The 18006-nt window shown below is 48.7% G+C and overlaps 1 protein-coding gene across 2 annotated transcripts in view; it reads right to left on the bottom strand.

Moving 5' to 3' along the window:
• The window catches only part of Arhgap22 (Rho GTPase activating protein 22), a 165549-nt gene that overhangs the window by 57171 nt on the left and 90372 nt on the right, over positions 1-18006 (bottom strand). The gene's annotated exons all lie outside the window — the stretch shown is intronic.

Here is an 18006-nt window from a genome sequence, read left to right as displayed (position 1 = left end):
CACACACACACACACACACACACACACACACACACACACCCCTAGGAAGGAACAGTGGAAACGGTTTCATTGGGTCGTCATAAGGGCTAAGTATCTATGGCTTGACCTACCACACCGCCAGGACATTGCTAAGTGGTTAGCTGATGTGGTCCATCAGCAGCAAGTGGAAGCAAGGATTTGGGCACGTGTTTTTACCATGGGAATGGGGGAGGGGGGCCATTGCTGGAAGGTAGCATGGTCTTGCTTATTAAAACCAAGAGTGTTGGGCTGATAAGCTGGCTTGACCAAGCCTAAGACCTGAGTTCAATCTTAAGGATCCACATTGCAGAAAACCAATTCCTGAAAGCTGTCCCCTGACCTACACACACACACACACACACACACACACAGAGAGAGAGAGAGAGAGAGAGAACAAATGTAATTTTTTTTTTTTTATTAAGGCTGCTAATCCCCTAAGACCCAGCGACTCCATTCCCCACAAGAAGCCTTGTGCCCCACAAGAATTCTTGTCCACACTGCTAGGGAAATTATGTATAGGGGCTATTCATTGCCGCCTTGCTGGCGACTGATTAACACTGGAGCCAGCAAAATGTTCTCAGGGAAAGAATTTTCTAATGCGTGGAGAGAGCGTGGAGTAGGGCAGTTAACTCACGGAGACACCACCAGGCACTCCGGAAGGCAGAAACCCAGGAAGAGGGTGAAAGAAGAGGGCAGAGTAGATGTGGAAAGACTAGTTTTCTTATGGCAGCCTTGTTTCCTACCAGTGAGGTATACTCACGTGCCGTGTAACACTCAAGTGAAAGAAATCACATTCTCTCATGCATTTGTTTGGCATAGGTCAGGATTCTTTATCTTCTCTGTTTACTTTTGTGTGGCGCTAGGGATGAAGCCAGGACTCACAGGCCCAGCCTCCAACCCCCTGCCAAGAGTTCTCAGTTGTTCTTTCTTCTTCCAGTCCCCAGCATCTGCCCCTGCCTGGCTCTGAGGCAGAACTGTGCCTTAGGCTAGGCTGGAACCTCTCCTTTCATCTCCCAGGACAGAGGTGGTCTGGGAGGGCTGTGTGATTGAGTAGAGTGGGGACCAAAGCAGTCACTGGGAGCAGAGAGCTGAGGGGACACGGGAGGATTACTGACTGAGTCAAGCCAGGGAAAGGTTTTCCTAAATCTTCATTCAAAAGGGAGATTAACAACAGCAGGCCAGTCTCCACCTCCCTCTCCTTTGACTCCTTAGAAAGCCTGGAGTGGAACTTTGGGAGAGACAGGGTGTCCCTCAGCAGATCCAGAAAGAATGTTTTCACTCAGGACATGGAGGCAAGCTTACAAAGAGTACCAGAGGACAGCCAGCCAGCCCTGACTTCTGGTTGCTGCCAAGTCACTTGAGGCAGTGTTAGCACCAGGCAAGATCACTTCTTCACAGACAGTTTAATGAGGCCCCAGGAATTCTAGGCTGGCGCTCCGCTCCCAGCATTCAGGGAGAGCATCCGCCGGGGAGCAAGTCCCAGGGGGAGTTGTCCAAAGGCCAAGCACTACATTTGGAGGGAAGATTTAAAAGAAAACATCATAGTGGCTATTGTAGGAAGCTTGTTTATCTTTCTAAGAGGAAGTGGCAAAGCCGCATCTTTCAAATGAGCCTATGACTGAGGGTCAAGGACCGCATTGAACTGTTCAAATATATTCTGGGATACTCGACTTTTCAAAGTGGTTTTAAATACTAGCTCCTCAGCAGTTGGGCAGACAGATAGGAAGGCAGGAGCTTCTCTTGTTTCTCCCTTTGGTTTAAATTCCTTTAATTCCTGGGTATACACTGTGGTTTTTATAGTTTTCCTGATGTATTTCATCCTCAAGGGGAAAGGAAAACGGCATGTACTATGCACTTCCTACCATGGCCATGCAATTCACAGATGTTATTATCTGTTAACTACCCCACTAGGCACTTGCTGCAATATTCAATTAACAGAAGGAGAAAAGTTTGAGGAGGTTAAGAATTTTACCTATAGCCAGCAAGTGGAGAAACAGCTGAGCAGACAGGAAGGTGGATGAATGGATGTGTGACTAGGTTGGTGGAGGAAGATTAATGAAGGGATGAATGGATTAATGGTCAGATGGAGTGTGGATGGGTGGGTGGGTAGACAGGTGGACTAGTGGATGGATAGGCAGATGGACATGTACATAGGTTAATGGACAGATGACTAGATTGCTGAGTAGATAAGTGAGCGTCTGTTTGAATGGAAAAATAGTTGAATAGAATGTCGGATGACTACAGACTGTCTGGCTAGATGGATATGTGGGTAGGTAAACTGGCAGATGGTCAGATGGAAGAATGAGTAGCTGAACAAATGAATGGATAGATAGATCTATAGATGAATGTGAATGGAAGTGAACAGATGGGTGCATGTTGGTCAATGGTTAGTTAAAGAGATGGATGGATGGATGGATGGATGGATGGATAGGTGGATGGATGGATGGGTGGGTGGATGGGTGGATAGATGGATGGTATTTTCTAAGTTTGGCCTAGGGTCTTGGGTTACAACTAAAAAATAAAAATAAAAAAAAGTGCTGGAATCAAGCCAGGATTGTAGAAGGAGACCATGCCACACATGAGAAAGCAACAGTACAAGGCAGGTGAGAGGTGCAGGGCCCAGACACAACAGGTCAGAGGACATAGCATCAAAGGACAATGTGCTGCCTGGGCGGCCCCTAGTTCTCATGCCTAAGTCTCTGAATTTGGGCTGCCCACATTGCTTAAAGCAGAGTGGTCTGTGGCCAGTTCTGGGAGCCCATCCCTGTGAGCAGTGCGACTGTGCCGCAGCCATCTGTAACCATCACAGCACAAGAAGCCCAGCTTAGCTTTGGACCAGTCCCAGGTGCTCTGGGGCTATGGCATGCACTCTGGTGGAGCCTTTACAGTGTCGCCCCCAGGAGAGCTAGAGGCGGTCTGACAGGCAGGCCACATGGGCTTGTTGCTTTTGAGTCATGCCTTTGTCCTGTCAGCCTGCGTAGTTTCTAGAAGACGGGCCTGACAGAGGCACCTCAGACAGCTTATCTTAAGTCACGCTTCTGGGGGCACGGGCACCCGATGGCACGATTATTCTAATTTTCCCTAACCCTGCAATGGTGACAGGTTATCACCCTGGTTCTACAGGGGATACAAACACGAAGGTCAGGGAAGATGGCTCAAGGTCCGAAGCCATGGGCCACCCTCCGTGACCATCCACTTCCTCTCACCTCATGGGAAAGGCCATCCTGGGTCAGCCATCTCCTGTCCCTCACCCTGTCTCCACAGTTTTCCGTCTGTGGAAGGAGTGTGACTTCAGTTCGGTGGCACACCTTGAACACATACGCACCTGGTACACGTACACACAGAGATTTACAGCCTGACGGTGGAAAGGCTGGCCGGTTGAAGGTGTTAACCGGGCACCCTCACCCCAGAGTGCCCCTATCAACAGCAGGCACTCACCATTCTCTTAACCCACTGCTCAGGGTCCATCTTGTTTCCAACTAAGTCTGACTTAGGGAAGGGAGGGAGGGGCCCACATTTTTTTGTCTGAAGCAAGCCTCATTCATCTTAGCGCTGAAAACATACAAAGCAAAAGGCCACAGACTCTATCAGGACTACTGTGTACTTGCCTTTCTCTTAATAAGATTTAATTCTGATTTTTCCTCTCCTGGCTTTCAGAAGCTAGGGGGAAACCAAAAGTTTGCCTTTGGTGAGCATAAAGAGCCTGACTAAAGTCTTTGTGTTTATGCCATGGCTCCTGCTCTTCACATTTTAACTTTTATCTTCCCTTTTCCCAGGTTCTACATTTTTCTGTTACTATTGTGTTTGAATGTTTTCAGTACTAGTCACTCAAAATCTTTTGAGGGTACAGGAATTCAGTGAATGTGTAATGCACCGTTAGTCTTCCTTTTCTTTAAACTAGTTATTTTTCTCTTCAGGACCTCTATGGTCTGCCTTTCTCTGGAAAACAGTGATGAACACGGACATCAGCCAGCACATCAAGTGTCTGTGAAGCAAGGCAAGACCAAGATGAAAAGGTGGGCTGTGGGCATCGGGCACTGCTGTTCGTGCATGAAAACACTGGCTGGCAGGGCCTGGACCTACAACAGCGCTTCTGCTGCCCTGAAGGAGCTGGACTGAAGGAGCAGGAAGATTAGGAGAAACATGACTGTTTGAGACATCTCTAGCATGCAACAAATGGGTTATTTTACATCATAATGATGATGGTGATGATGATGATGATGATGATGATGAAAGCATTATTTTAAAAAATGCGTATGGTTTTCCATACCTGTAATCTCAGCACTTGAGGGTGGAGGCGGGAGAATCAGAAGTTCAAGGTCATCCTCAGTAAAACAAGTTCAAGGCCAACCTGGGATATGTAAGATGGAAAAATAACAGGAGCCTGGCATGGTGTCGCATGCCTTTAATCCCAGCACTCAGGAGGCAGAGGCAAACAGGTCTCTGTAAGTTCGAGGCCAGACTGGTCTACAAAAAGAATTCCAGGACAGCCAGGTCTACACAAAGAAACCCTGTCTAAAGAAACCATAAAACAAACAAACAAATAAATTCCAAAAAAATTATAACTTAAACATAAAAAGTATGTAAATGGGGTTTCATGCACTTCCTCCCAATGTATATACTGTATAAAGCTGGAGATCCTCCTGCCTCAGCCCCCCAGAGCACTAGGATTCCATAGTGTACACTTAACTCAAGTTAAATACATTCATAGCCCCAAAACCTTATGAGTTCTTTATGGTAAAAAACATTCAGATTTGGGGCTGGAGAGATGGCTCAGAGGTTAAGAGCATCAGCTGCTCTTCCAGAGGTCCTGGGTTCAATTCCCAACAACCACAGGGTGGCTCACAACCATCTATAATGAAATCTGATGCCCTCTTCTGGCATTCAGGTGTACTTGCAGACAGAATACTGTATAAATAATGAATAAATAAACCTTTTTTTTTTAAATTCAAACCCCTAGCTTTTAAAATTAGCAAATTATGGTTATGTGTAGGCAATTAAACCCCAGAAAATTTCCCTCCCTCTCTCTTTCTCCTCTCTCTCTCTCTCTCCTTCTCTCCCTCCCTAACCTCCCTCCTCCCTCTCTTTTTCTCTCTCCTTTCCTCCCTCCCTGGTTCCTGCTGAACTCAGAGCCTTGCCCTTGCTGGAATCTGCGCTGCCCCTGAGCTACACCGGGCTACATCACAGTGTCCCCTCCTGTCCCACTGTAACTTAGGACCCAAATGTAGCAGGAACAAGGAGTCTGCAAGTTTCGACTAAGGAACAAACAGCAGGTAGTACCATCTACCAATGTAGCATGAAGTCAGCCAGGACATGGCATAAGTGAGAGGGTCTGCCCACGTTCTAATAAAACTCTGTGTGAAGACAGGGGGCAAGCTAGATCTGGTCTGCAGATGGTCCCTCGAGGTGCTTTAAAAGAACTGTACAGTATTTGGGAAATTGTTTAATCTTAAACCAGGAAGTACTTGGCTTAGAAAAAAACTCCCATCTCCAAGGTGATGGGAATTCTATCCAAGAGGTCCATCTACTGCTGGCAACTGTCTGGAGAGAGACAGCTGTGAAAACGGTCTTGGGAAGGTCGGCTCTGGAGAGGGGACGGCCTGTCAGACTGGGGCAGCCACTGGGAGCAGACTGTGATCCCTGCCAGCGAAGGATCATTCTTGGCACATCTGTAATGCCCACTCCCAGGGACGGGACATGGGGGCAGGGTGCTGGAGGAGCTGGGCCAGCTAGGTCCACCAGCCCCAATCAAGGGCTCTTCAGTTGCAGACAATGGTTATGGAAGGATTGTCTGCAGCTCCAAGTTCCCACAGAAAAAGACAAGGAGAATAGTTGCACAGAAATTCCTGGGGCACTTTTTTTTTTTCTCTGTTCCTGTGGCCTGAAGCCACTGAAGTTGGCCAGACTGCCAAGCCAGGGATTTTACAAAGCTCATTGTCCTTTTCTGAAGTCTAACCCTCACCCACTTCTGCCCCCACCTGCTAGTTCTGCATTTCTCCTTTCCCGGCTCTGCTCCTAGGACAAATGCAGTTTGGGAGAAAGCAGGCAGTGGCAGCCCCTGCTGCAGCTGCTGCTGAGGGGTCTGCTTCTAGTGAAGGGTGGCTATAGCCTCCACTCCAGATACCCAGCATGTCTCTGTGGGTCTGGCTGCATCTGGCCTTTCTGTGTGCTAGACCCGTGGGAGGTAGTCTGGGCAGTAGTCACACAGTGGCCTGTGTGCTTCAGCAATCAAAGTGACACATAATGAGCACCTACTGTGTGCCAAATACTGTTCTGAGATTTCTGCCTGCGTGAACTCATTCATCCCCACAAGAACCCTACTGTAATCCCGATCTGCAAAGGAGGAAATCAGGAAATCGGACACAAAGTCGTCAAGAGGCTGACCGTCCTCACTCGCTTTTAGTAGCCACGATCCTCAGCTCAGCCTTCTGTGGGCTGAGACCACCCTAGCAGCACGTGCCTGCCTTTAGAGGGAAGACGATTTTGCAGCTGTCAGGGCTTGGGCAGCTCTCAGGGCTTGGGCAGCACTCCCAGGACCGAGACCCTTCACACTAAGCCAGTACTGCCTAGCGTCAGGGCCACCTCGCGGGATCCTAGTATTGCAGACTGCGCTGTCGTTAGTATGCCTTGCTGCTCACGCTCCAGGAGGGCTCTGGAGAACCACATGCGTCTCTGGCATGCTTGGGCCCTGGGGCTGGTGCCTTACCTACCACAGGTCACTGATGGGGAAAAGCTGAGACCAGTTTATACCATTCCATCAGGGCAGGGCACCGGGCACATTTTCAAGGTGGCTGGTATGCAACACCCCTCCCCCACTGCACTGGCTTCAGCCCGTAAGGACTTTTTCCTGCTCAGGTCAGCATGAGTCACTACAAGGAGAAAAGGAATAGTACTGCTCTGCGCAGTCACTCGGAATTCAGGCTCCTTCTGGGACCTCAGTGTCCCTTTCTGGATACTTGGGAGGCGGGGGAGGGGAGGGAAGGCAGGAGATTTTAGGCTCCAGAGCTGCCAGTGGTGATTATAGTTCAGGTGAGCACCGGGAAGAAGGGAAGTGGGCTGGCCACTTGATGCCCAAGCATGTGGTTTGAAACCACTTTTCCCTGGCCAAAGCTGATGCCAAAGTTAAAATCTAGATGTCTCTTTACCTGGAGAGTGAATGGGACAGAAAGTCCTGAGGGCTGTGAGTGCTGACTAGGGAGGCTGATACATGTGCCGAGACCAGTACCCTTTGCTTTCTTAGCAGAACAGTGGACATAGTAAAGGAGGGAGGAGGGAGGAGGGCAAAGCTTGAAACAGCCCTCGGTGCACCGTGCTCCCTGCTGCCACCTAGTGGTGGGAGAAGAAAACACCGGGCCATTGTTCCAGCTTATCTCTAAGTCAACTTTTTCTGATGCCCAGCAGGCTGCCTGGCAGAAACTGCCCTCTGCTGTGTGATCAGAGCACAAACGCACCACTGGGTAAAGGCTCTATCCTGTGTGTGTGTGGGGGGGAGGGGGTTTCTGCAGTGATTCTCAAGTGTGTGCCCTGCTTTCTGGGGATACCTTAACATTCTATTCCCTTTGGAGGTTGGGGATGGTAGAAAAGAAATCAGGTCCTTACCAAGCCATCCTTAGTACTGGCAGTGAGGAAATAGTGATATGCAGATGGGATGATGAGAAACACAGAACACCAGCTTCCTCAGAGGGACAGGGTTGCCAGAACACTCCAGCCTGACCTTCCTGCTCAGTATCCCTCTCCCATACAGTTTTTACTGACCCCTAGCCCCAGTTAATCAGCATCAGGTAGGCTCACCACACATCCAACGCTCACTTTCCACAGCCTGCTCATCCCATAACACTCCTGAGTACCAAACTCGAGAGGCATTCTTGAGACTACAGGCTCTGGACTTTCAGGGAGGCGCGAAATCAGTTTTCCAGAACTTTAAAAACGAGAGCGCACGCGAGAGAGAAAGAGAGGTCGAGGGCACTGAACCTAAGCACAGAACTGTTTTGCCAGATTCTTGACAGTGTGTGTCTGGGTCTTGGGATACAGATAATGTTTATTTCTTATCAAAACACCATGAAAATACTGTGTTGGTGCATCTCGTTGCTTCCAGGAAGAAAACTCTTTGTGTAAATCAGTCCTCGGATTTCTCTTCCTCCCCAACTCTCCCAGCTGATCACTCCCTTTTCTGTCTGTAAAAGAAGTCCCCCAGTCTTTGCCAAACCAATCAAAATTATAAAAAGACAAATCCACCACTTATGGCCACAAAAGGCCCTCTATACAAAAATATATTCACTTAAGTAGCCCTTCACGGGACAAAGATCAGCTTCTCTGGGCTTAAGGGAAGAAAGGTGCCCTCTGCTCTTCACATTCCTGCAGCACAGACCCGCACAGAAGGCTGCTTGCTGAACACATCTGGGAGACTGCTCTTTGCTTCTCCCACATTCTTCCTGGTACAATGACTGCAGAGAACGGCTCTGCACCAGGCATGGGAACTTTCAGACCAGCGGCCCTGCTGGAGCTCCTGGATATCCACAAGTGATGAGAGCAGGGGAAACCCATCTCCCTGTCCACTGGCTGACTGCAGGTCTATCTCCCCCGACCCCACAAGCTCCAGTTTGGCCATAAGAACTTTATCAAAGGCCTGAATCTTCAGTGTGCTGGGATGTTCCTTCCTCCACAGAGGCAATGTGGGTTCTGTCATTTGAATGTGTTGTCCAAAGGTTCATCTGCTGGAAATGTATTCCCTGAATTTATATGTTGAGTGTGTGGAGGTAGAGGTTTGGGAGGTTAGAATTAGATGAGATTGTGAGGGTGGGACCCTGGGATGGTATTAGTGACTTTATAAGAAAAGGAAGAAGGGCCATGAAGATGGCTCAGTCAATCAAGTACTTGCTGTACAAGGGTAGGACCTGAGTTCAATCCTCGGAACCCACATAAAAGCTAGGCACAGTTCTAATTCCAGCACTACAAAGGCAGGAGGGCTCAGGGCTCACAGGTCAGCAGCCAAACTATCAGAATCTGTGAGCTTCAGGTACAATGAGAGACCCTGTGTCAAAAAATAAGGTGAGGAGCAAATGAGGAAGCAAGCTTGTGTCAACCTCCACACATGCATGGCACACATCTACAAGAACCTAAAACAGAAGAACAACACAGACTAGAGCTAGCATCCTCCCTCTCTCACCCCGAGATGCCTTTATCATGTAGGACGCTGCATAGGATGCTGTGGGGTCCTCACTGGAGGCCGTGCACATGCCGGCCATGCGCTGTCCTATGTCAATGTCAACCACTATTCTTGGTCATCAGCTTGACTACATTTGGAACTGGCTAAAACTCTTAAACGGACGGCATTCCTGTTAGGGATTTTTGCTTAATTTGAATAGGGAAATCCACTCTAATCTGGATCTTTGAGACAGGAAGACAGGCCTCTAATCTAGATCTTTTGAGCTGAGAAAACCCACCTCTAACCTGGGTCACACCTTCTGCTGAAAGCCTAGGTAAGGATATGGAACTAAAAAAGCTTTTGCTCTTTTCCTGCTTGTTCTGGCCTTGCTAGGAAGTCCACCCCTTCACTGGCATTAGAGCCTACTTCTTTATGATTCCAGCATACACTAAAAACCAGCTGAGACACCCAGCCTTGGGAAACTGAGCAACTCCCGGATTCTTGGACTTTACTTTCACAGCTAGCCAATGCTGGACCAGCTGTACCGTAGCTTGTAGGACATTCTTACAAATCTCTCTCCCTCCCCTTCTCTCTTTCTCTCTCACTCTCTCATACACACACATACACACACAGAGATGAGAGAGAGAGAGAGAGATTCTTCAGTCTATGAGTTCTTTTGCTCCAGAGAACCCTGTCTAATACAGGAACTTAGTCTTCCCCAACGCTTGAACCAAGAGTTAAATAAATGCTGTTAGCCACTGTACAACACTCAATTATAGCAACATCCTGAGGGGACTCTAGCCAGCATGAGTGTGGCTGGCGATCATGACTCTGACAGGCCTTGCCCTTCTCCCCCTTCCCTCTGCCTTGCTAAAAACCGTTAGATTACATTCCTAAAGCTAGCCACCAAGGTCTGTTCCCTTATTTGGCTACTTCCTCCTCTTGGGGCTGACTACCAAGGTCCAGCTATCAAAGTATTGAAGCCCAGCAATCAAAAGCCCCTTTTGTCTCACCTAATTAACATGCCCAATTAAAATTAAACACTTCAACCTAACATGGAGTTTCCCATTTTACTTTTATAAACTGCCATTTTCCTATGGGCCATGTCTGTCTCCTCTCTATGCAGAGGCAGTCCTTTATCCTCTGGGACAAATAGCCCTGCCTCATCTCCCTTGTTCCCTTCTCCTTTGCCCGCATCCTCTATCTCCAGTCTTTGTGTCTTATTCTCTGTTCTCTGTCTCAAATAAATCTCCTTTGTGCTGAGAACTTGGTCTTGAGGGTCTGAGCATTTATTTTTCCTTTCATCCTCAGCACACATCAAGGGAGGATCTCACATCTACTGACCACCTGCTCTGTCTTAGGCACAACTCCATCTGCAAATTTTTTCTTTTTCTTTGAGGTGGGGGGTGGTTTGAGATAGGGTTTCTCTGAGTAACAAAGCTCTGGCTGTCCTGGACTCACTTTGTAGACCAGGCTGGCCTCGAACTCGCAGAGATACTCCTCTGCCTCCTGAGTGCTGAGAATAAAGGCGTGCACCACCATGCAGCTCTTAACAAGGACTTACAGATCACATTGACCAAGGCTCAGGGCAATGAGTGGTGTACACAGCTGGGAAACAGCAGGTACTCTCCTGGGCCTCTGAGATGCCTCCATTTCTATCCCTTCCCCCAAACCACAGGATGTCAAGGGCAGTCCCAGAAGCCCCAGAGTAGTGTTGCAGGCTGAGTGAATGCTATCATATGGCAGGAAGTACTGGACAGAGAGGAGTGCCGGGAAGATGGAGGACCCTCCAAGGGAGAACAGCAGGAAGAGCGGCTAGGTCTTTCCCTTTTCAGGACCTGAATGTGTGGTGAGAACTCGTAAGGTTAACACAACTGGTTTCTGAGGCAAAATGCAGTATTGAGGGCAGGAGCCATTCTCAAGTGCACTGTGGTATAGAGGGCTGCTATAATAGATACTCAGACACTGAGAGTCCTAAAACAACAGATACTCTGTCAGAGCTCTAAAGAGCAGAGGTCTGCAAGATGCCAGCAGGCCTGCTGCCTCTGAGTCTCTGGGAAGCACCCTTCTTTCTCTCCACAGCTTCTGTCGGCTTCCTACCTTCCTTAACACCCTTCGGCTTGTAGGCCGCAGCCTCTTTCTCCACCCTCAAAAGGCTTCTGTGTGTCTCTGTGTCCCACACCTCCCCCCAAGGATAACAGATACTGAATTTAGGGCCTGCCAGTTTGGATTCAGTTTAGCTAATTGCATATGTAAACATCCTACTTCCAAATAATGTGAGACCAAGTGCCAGTGGGCATGAATTCTGGGGAACACTATTTTGCCTGGGACAGCAATCTCCCTCCGTTTGTAGCTGGGACCCATATGTCCACTTATTCCAATGTCAGCAGAAATGCTGGGTGCCAGGTCGAAGATCTCAGTCTGCTGTCTTTCTGGAAATATACCCTCCATTCCTGACATTCTCATATTCCAGAATAATGCTGCTCCCTTTGAAAGTGTTGAATTACTGAAAAAAAATTTTTTTTAATTACAATCATTTACACCTGGGCATACGCTGCAGGAGATGTTTGGACCTAACTGACGAACATGTGGTTAGAAAGGGACTTTCCCTGTGGGGGTCTCTAGTTCTATAGGTAAAATCCTTTGTTTCAAAATAGACATTGCATGAGCCAAACAAAATATGTCTGCAGGCCAAAGTCAGACATGGGCAATGAGCCCTGGCATGCAGCTCAGCTTTAGCCTAAGAGCTAGGCTCCATTTCTGGTCACTGTTTGTCTCCTCCCACACCCTTTCTGTTCCTCAACGATTGCTCCTTCACTGGTGTCACTGAGGCAAACACCTCTTTTTTATTAATTATTATTATTTATTACAATGTATTCACTTTGTATCCTGGCTGTGGCCTCTCCCATGCCCTCCCAATCCCACCCTCCCTCCTTCTTTTCCCCCACTCCCCTCTCCTAGTCCACAAATAGGGGAGGCCCTCCTCCCTTTCCATCTGATCCTAGCCTATCAGGTCTCATCAGGACTGGCTGCATTGTCTTCTGCTGTGGCCTGGCAAGGCTACTCCCCCACCCCCACCATGGGGAGGTGATCAGAGAGCCTGCCACTGGGTTCATGCCAGGGACAACCCCTGCTGCCCTTACTAAGGAACCCACTTGAAGACTGAGTCTACGGGCTAAAAAAAATCTATACTCCTAAAGAAGCTAAACAAAAAGGAAGACCCTAGGGAAGATGCTCAATCCTCAGAAGGACAAATGTGATAGACATCAGAAGCAGGAAAAGACAGGGAACAGGACAGAAGCCTACCACAGAGGGCCTCTGAAAGACTCCACTAATCAAAGTATCGAAGCACAGGCTGAGACTCATAGCCAAACTTTGGGCAGAATGCATGGAATTTTAGGGGGAGATAGAAAGACTTGGAGGGGACAGGAGCTCCAAAAGGAGACCAAAAGAGAGAAAAAAAAAAAACTGGGCACAGGGGACCTTGCAGAGACTGATACCCCAACCAAGGACCTAAAGCCCCTGCTCAGAGGCAAACCCCTCTTAGAGGCCACGCCCCAGGCTCAGAGCATACTGATTGGGTCCCCTCCTTGCAGAGAAATTTGAAGCTGTGTTGTTCTGAGCACTGCTTTCCAAACTCCCAACTCCCACAAACCATTCACAACCTACTGTCAACAGATTTTGTTTTAGCTGGTCCAGGTGGGGGCCCAGGGTCAGTATTTCTAACAAGTTCCCTGGTGTGGTTGACAGAACTGACCCACTAGGCACACACAGCGGATGGACCTAATGGGCAGCCTGGCCCTTGGGTGCCTGGGCTAAAGCTTCCTAGATGGAGGACCCTAAGAATCCCTAAGGACTTGGATCCCTAAGGTAACCCGGGTCATTCAACCCCCATCTTCTAATCCTCTGCCACCTTGCTCCCCACATCCTAATTTTATCCAGGGTTTTATATCCACCTTCATTTTGCGCTGGCATGCACCACACCTCCTGTGTATACCAGCCTCCTGGATTGGCACTTCTGAGTGCTTTGTCCACACTCCTTGCTATTTCAAGGTTGTGGTCTCCATCACTCCCCAGGGTCTCTGTTGGCCCCTGCTAAGAGTGGTACCTGGAGGGGGTCTCACCTGGACTGGAGCCTGACTTTGAAACAGTGACCGTTCTGTGCCTCAGTTTCCACATCTACAGAGCACAGGGGTGCTGTCCATTCATTGCAGAGTCAGGATACACAGTCACTGGGCAAGCTTGTGAGGTGCTGTGTGGCTGTGCAACTCAGCGTGTGATGGTGAGATCAGGGTAACTGCAGACCGTCATTTGAGACAAATGTCACTTTTTGGGTCTGGAGAACACAAAATCTGTCCACTAGCCATTTTGTAAACTATAATTAATTGTTGTTAATCATAGTTCCTTTACGGTGCCATCAAATGCTCAAAGTTATTCCTCTGCTCCAGCCGCACTCTTGGCTGCACGTGCTGGGGATTCACTCCCACTCTTTCTGCAGAGAAACTGTCACTTTAACGACCTCATGCTGTTTGTGTCCTGCAGAGATGTGAATTAGGAGGCTCTTCTCCTTTGCTGTCCCAGCGACATGGGCAGTGACACTTGAAGGAACAGCAGATGGCCTTCAATTCTGGCAGTCAGCAGACACATACCCGGACCTGGTCTTGTGTCAGCTGTGTAGGACCTCACAAAAGACAGGCAGATCTGTGAACAGCCACCGAAGCCCGTGGTTGAGTGACTCACACAAGTCAAGGAGAGGCAACTAAACTATAATATTATACAGCATGCATATTTAGACAACCAGATTGTCCCAGGCCATAGCTTTGGTGGGATAATAGAGACGACCCCCAACTACTTCATTTTTTAAAGATCTCTTTATTTATTTTATGTAGATGAGTGCTCTATCTGCACGTACACCTGCACCCCAGAAGAGGGCATTTGATCCCTGTGTAGTGGTTGTGAGCCACCATGTGGTTGCCAGGTATTGAACTCAGAACCTCTGGAAGAGCAGACAGTGCTCTTAACCTCTGAGCCATCTCTCCAGCATTCATTTTTAACCATTATACAATGTATTTTTAATAGACACAGAGGAATTGTGTGTTTCTGTGGCAGCCTGTGTGGCCTTTCATCTCAGTGGGTGATGGTAGATCACGGTAACAGCAGATCACTTCTTTGGGTGGAAATATATTCAAAATCTCTCCACTCGCTATTTTGTACTATTTAATTAATTGTTGTCTGTAATAGTTACCCTGTTGTGCTATCAAACATCAGAAATTATTCTTCCCATCAAACTGCACTGGCTCTCTAAACCTTTCTCCACCTCTCCCCAGCCTCTGACAACCGGTATTTTATTTTGCTTTTCCTCAAGATCATCTTTGTAGCTCCCACAAGTGAGGACACACTTATTTCGCTTTACTTGTTGATCTCTAGTCCTGCCGTGTTGCCACAATGACAGGATTTCATCTTTCACGGAAAGTGCTTTCTGATTGGCCCACTCAAGACAAATGGCTGTTTAATCCTCTGATAGAGACCATGACCTCCATGGGTAAGGATGGAGGTGAAGGCCATTTTCCATGGTACCCTCCCTGTAAAAGAAGGTTCTAGCTGAAGGTTTCTGATGTACTGCAGTGGGATTTGGTGGGAGCCATCGCTGCAGATCATGCTGAGCAAAGCTCTCAGCAGGAGAAACAGAGAGCTGAAGTTACTGGTCCAAGTTCTCCCTCCCAACCAGTGACTGCGGAGTTAGTGACTGCGGAGCTGTGATGTGAGTCAGGCCTGTCCGATTCCAAAGCCCAGACTCCTCACCACATATTCTCCTTCGACCCCCTCCTCGTCTTTTTGAGTGTTTTGCCGAACACCTAGCCTCTACCAGGAGGTACCCTGATCTCTTCCTCTTCATGCTCAAGCTTCCCAGTGTGGCTTCTGTCAACCTGCAGCTGCTAGCACCTGAGTGTGGCTGGTCCAAGAAAGCAACCAAATATAAAGTTTTTTGTTTGTTTGTTTGTTTGTTTTGTTTTGTTTTTGTTTTTGTTTTACATTTATGTCAAAAACTCTGACATTCAATTTGGGGATTAGGAATAATTAAGTATGTTTAGAATAACCATGGGCATGCCTGTACTTCTTGAACTCCTAGGAAATCCAAATCTGGAGCAAGAACTTCTGATGAAAATTAGTATTTAAACGGATGACAGAGTGCTTAACCCTAAATGGGAAATCTATCTCCCTCACACCAAGGCTCAGAGGACAGCATGAGAGATGGGAAGGAAAGAATGTAAGTGCCAGATGATGGGGAGATGTGCAGCTAAGTACAGCTCCTGGACATGGCATGACTCACCCACGAACTCACTGAAGCTCCGGTCTCCTGCACAAGACTGGGCCTGAGCACATCTCATCGTCAGTGGGGCGTTGCTCCCCGAGGGTTTTTTGGTAGTTCATGCTTGCTGGGGGAGGGGTGTCATTGTCACTGGTGGTGTAGACACTGATCCCTGCCACCACCCCTGCTCATGCAAGCAACCCTGATTAAACTCAATGGCCCACATAGAGAGAAGCCGGGGAAGTAGGCGAGACTTGCTGGGACAAAGAGGGGGCTGCTGAGGTAGGGTAACGGGGGAATGAAAACAATTAAAGTTAGCTACATCGATGTAGGAAACCTGTGAAGAGAAAAAATATATAAAAGGGAAGGAGAAAACAAAATTTTGAGTGTCCAAATCAAGACCCGCCCAAAGTGAAAAACTCATTAAACTTAGAAAAATTAAAATAATTTAGTGGGGTCTAGAGGTGTGATAGAGGATGTACCAGCTTGCTCCAGGCTCTGGGTTCAACCCTGGAACCCCTCTCCACCATTTCACTAACGTTGGAGTGATAACACTTGGAATCCTGTGAGCTGAACAAAAATGCTATTAAAAATACTTTTACCTGGCATTATTCAGTTTCTTCTTTTATGGATGGTGGCTCCTAGCAAGCCATCTATTGGCAAGCACAACTTGCTCATGGGTGTTGTTCCCCAAAGGACACCAACCTCGGGAGTTTCTGGCACCAGGTCCTGTGTTTAGCTTGAGTCTAAGACAGTAGGAGGCCAGACTGAGAGGCAGGGACGTGCAAGCGACTCCAGAATTTGCTGATTCTCCCACACTTGCTGGTGGGAGTTCCTAATTCCATTTTTAGAAACGGCTCGGTATCTGGTGGTCTGCAGGCTAACCCAGTGGGATTGCACAGGGTCGGGCCGAGATGCATGCTGGCTGGTACCAGATGCGGAGGGGGGCCGTATCAGCCCCCCTCCCTGCTTGGCCCACTGCAGTAATCAGGGTTGTTCCCGGTATGTCAGACACACAGTATCACTCTCCCTCTACAGAGTACTTGCTGGTGCTGGCTCCCCGTCAAGGTCAGGTCTTAGAGATAGCAGAGTCCAGCCCTCCAGGCTCTTCCAAACTGCTGGCTGGATCAGGAAAGGCAGCTGTGAACTCTAGGCTGGAGGGCAACCTTCAGCAGTGGTCAACCTACCCAGAAGAGGTCATCCACCTCCATGACCCCAGAGTAGCTCCTGACCCCTGAGCAGCCCTGCCGCCTGGTCCTTCCTTACAGCTCCCAATATCTGGTTGATTCTGTGTGGTCCTATAACTTTCTCGTCAATTCTTCCTTTGCAGGCATTAGCTAGAGTTAGCTTCTGGTTCCCGCCCCTGGGATCCTTTATGAAGTAGGCTGAGCAGTGGACACTTGAGAGCCCAGCCAGCTGCTTGGCTGAAAGCCCAGGGTTCTGGTCTACATCCACCAGCCCACCTACCTCCCTGTGGAAGCATCGTGTGGATGCTGCAAGAGGGAAGTTAGCAAGGAGTTACAGCGCTCTACTGGCTAGTTAATTCACGGCATCACATGGGGGCTGGCCTGCCTGGTGCCTGTCCACGCTCAGCCCCGCATGCCAGAGCAGGCCCCTTGCTGCTTGGCCCTTTCTTGTGGGTTTAGAGGGAGGTCTAAACTGGGCTAAGGGGAAGAAACCCACAATACTAACACGTCCTCATGGGATCAAGCGTGGGCACAGGCAGGACACGGTGTGCCAGGATATTGCTGGGGTGAGAAAAGTCTAACGGAAGATGCAGCCTTTTTGTGGAGGACCTGGCTCCTTCAGGCCTCAGAGGGCTGATCAGAGACAGGGCTCTGGCCTAGAGCTAGCTCAAGGTGTAGCTCCTCTAGCCTCTGGCTCTGGGATAGCAAACTATGAGGTTTGCTGAAGTGGAGGTTTCTTGCCCGTGGAGTATTAGCACAGGCTAGCTCTAGGTGAGATCAGCATGGCACTGGGTGGTCTCCATGTAAAGAAAGCACACAATAAATATTTAGCTGTCTTGCACCCCAATCTTGTCCTACAACTTCAGAAACCCAACAGCTATCATTTATTAATCATGAAGAAGTCATGCTAATTCTGCTTTTGAGCCCTACTCTCCCAGGCCAGCACTGGGAAGAGGTCCCCCACCCTTTTGTTTTGCTCGAGACAGGGTTTCTCTGTGTAGCCTAGCCTATGTAGATCAGGCTGGCCTTGAACTCACAGAGAGCTGCCTGCCTCTGCTTCCCAAGTGCTAGGATTACAGAAGTGTGCCAACGCACCCAGTGAGGGCTCTGCTTTTCTGTTGCAGCTTCGAGGCGGGGTTCAGAAAAGGACTATGGTTTTTGGACCCAGATGTTCATCTGACATTTTCACGTGTAGTCACCGAGAGCTGTCACTCCCCTTACCTGCTTGACAGCAGGGCGTCTGTTTGGATCAGGACCCAGTAGAGGTCAAAGAATAACTTTCAGGAGTCCCCGTCCCCAACACACACACACACACACACACACACACACACACACACACACACACA

The sequence above is a fragment of the Psammomys obesus genome, unplaced genomic scaffold (assembly GCF_907164565.1).
Source record: "Psammomys obesus unplaced genomic scaffold, mPsaObe1.curated_primary_1811, whole genome shotgun sequence".
In the NCBI taxonomy this organism is placed as follows: Eukaryota; Metazoa; Chordata; class Mammalia; order Rodentia; family Muridae; genus Psammomys; species Psammomys obesus.
The sequence above is the reverse complement of the archived record's forward strand: the minus strand, read 5'-3'. Positions and strand labels throughout refer to the sequence as shown.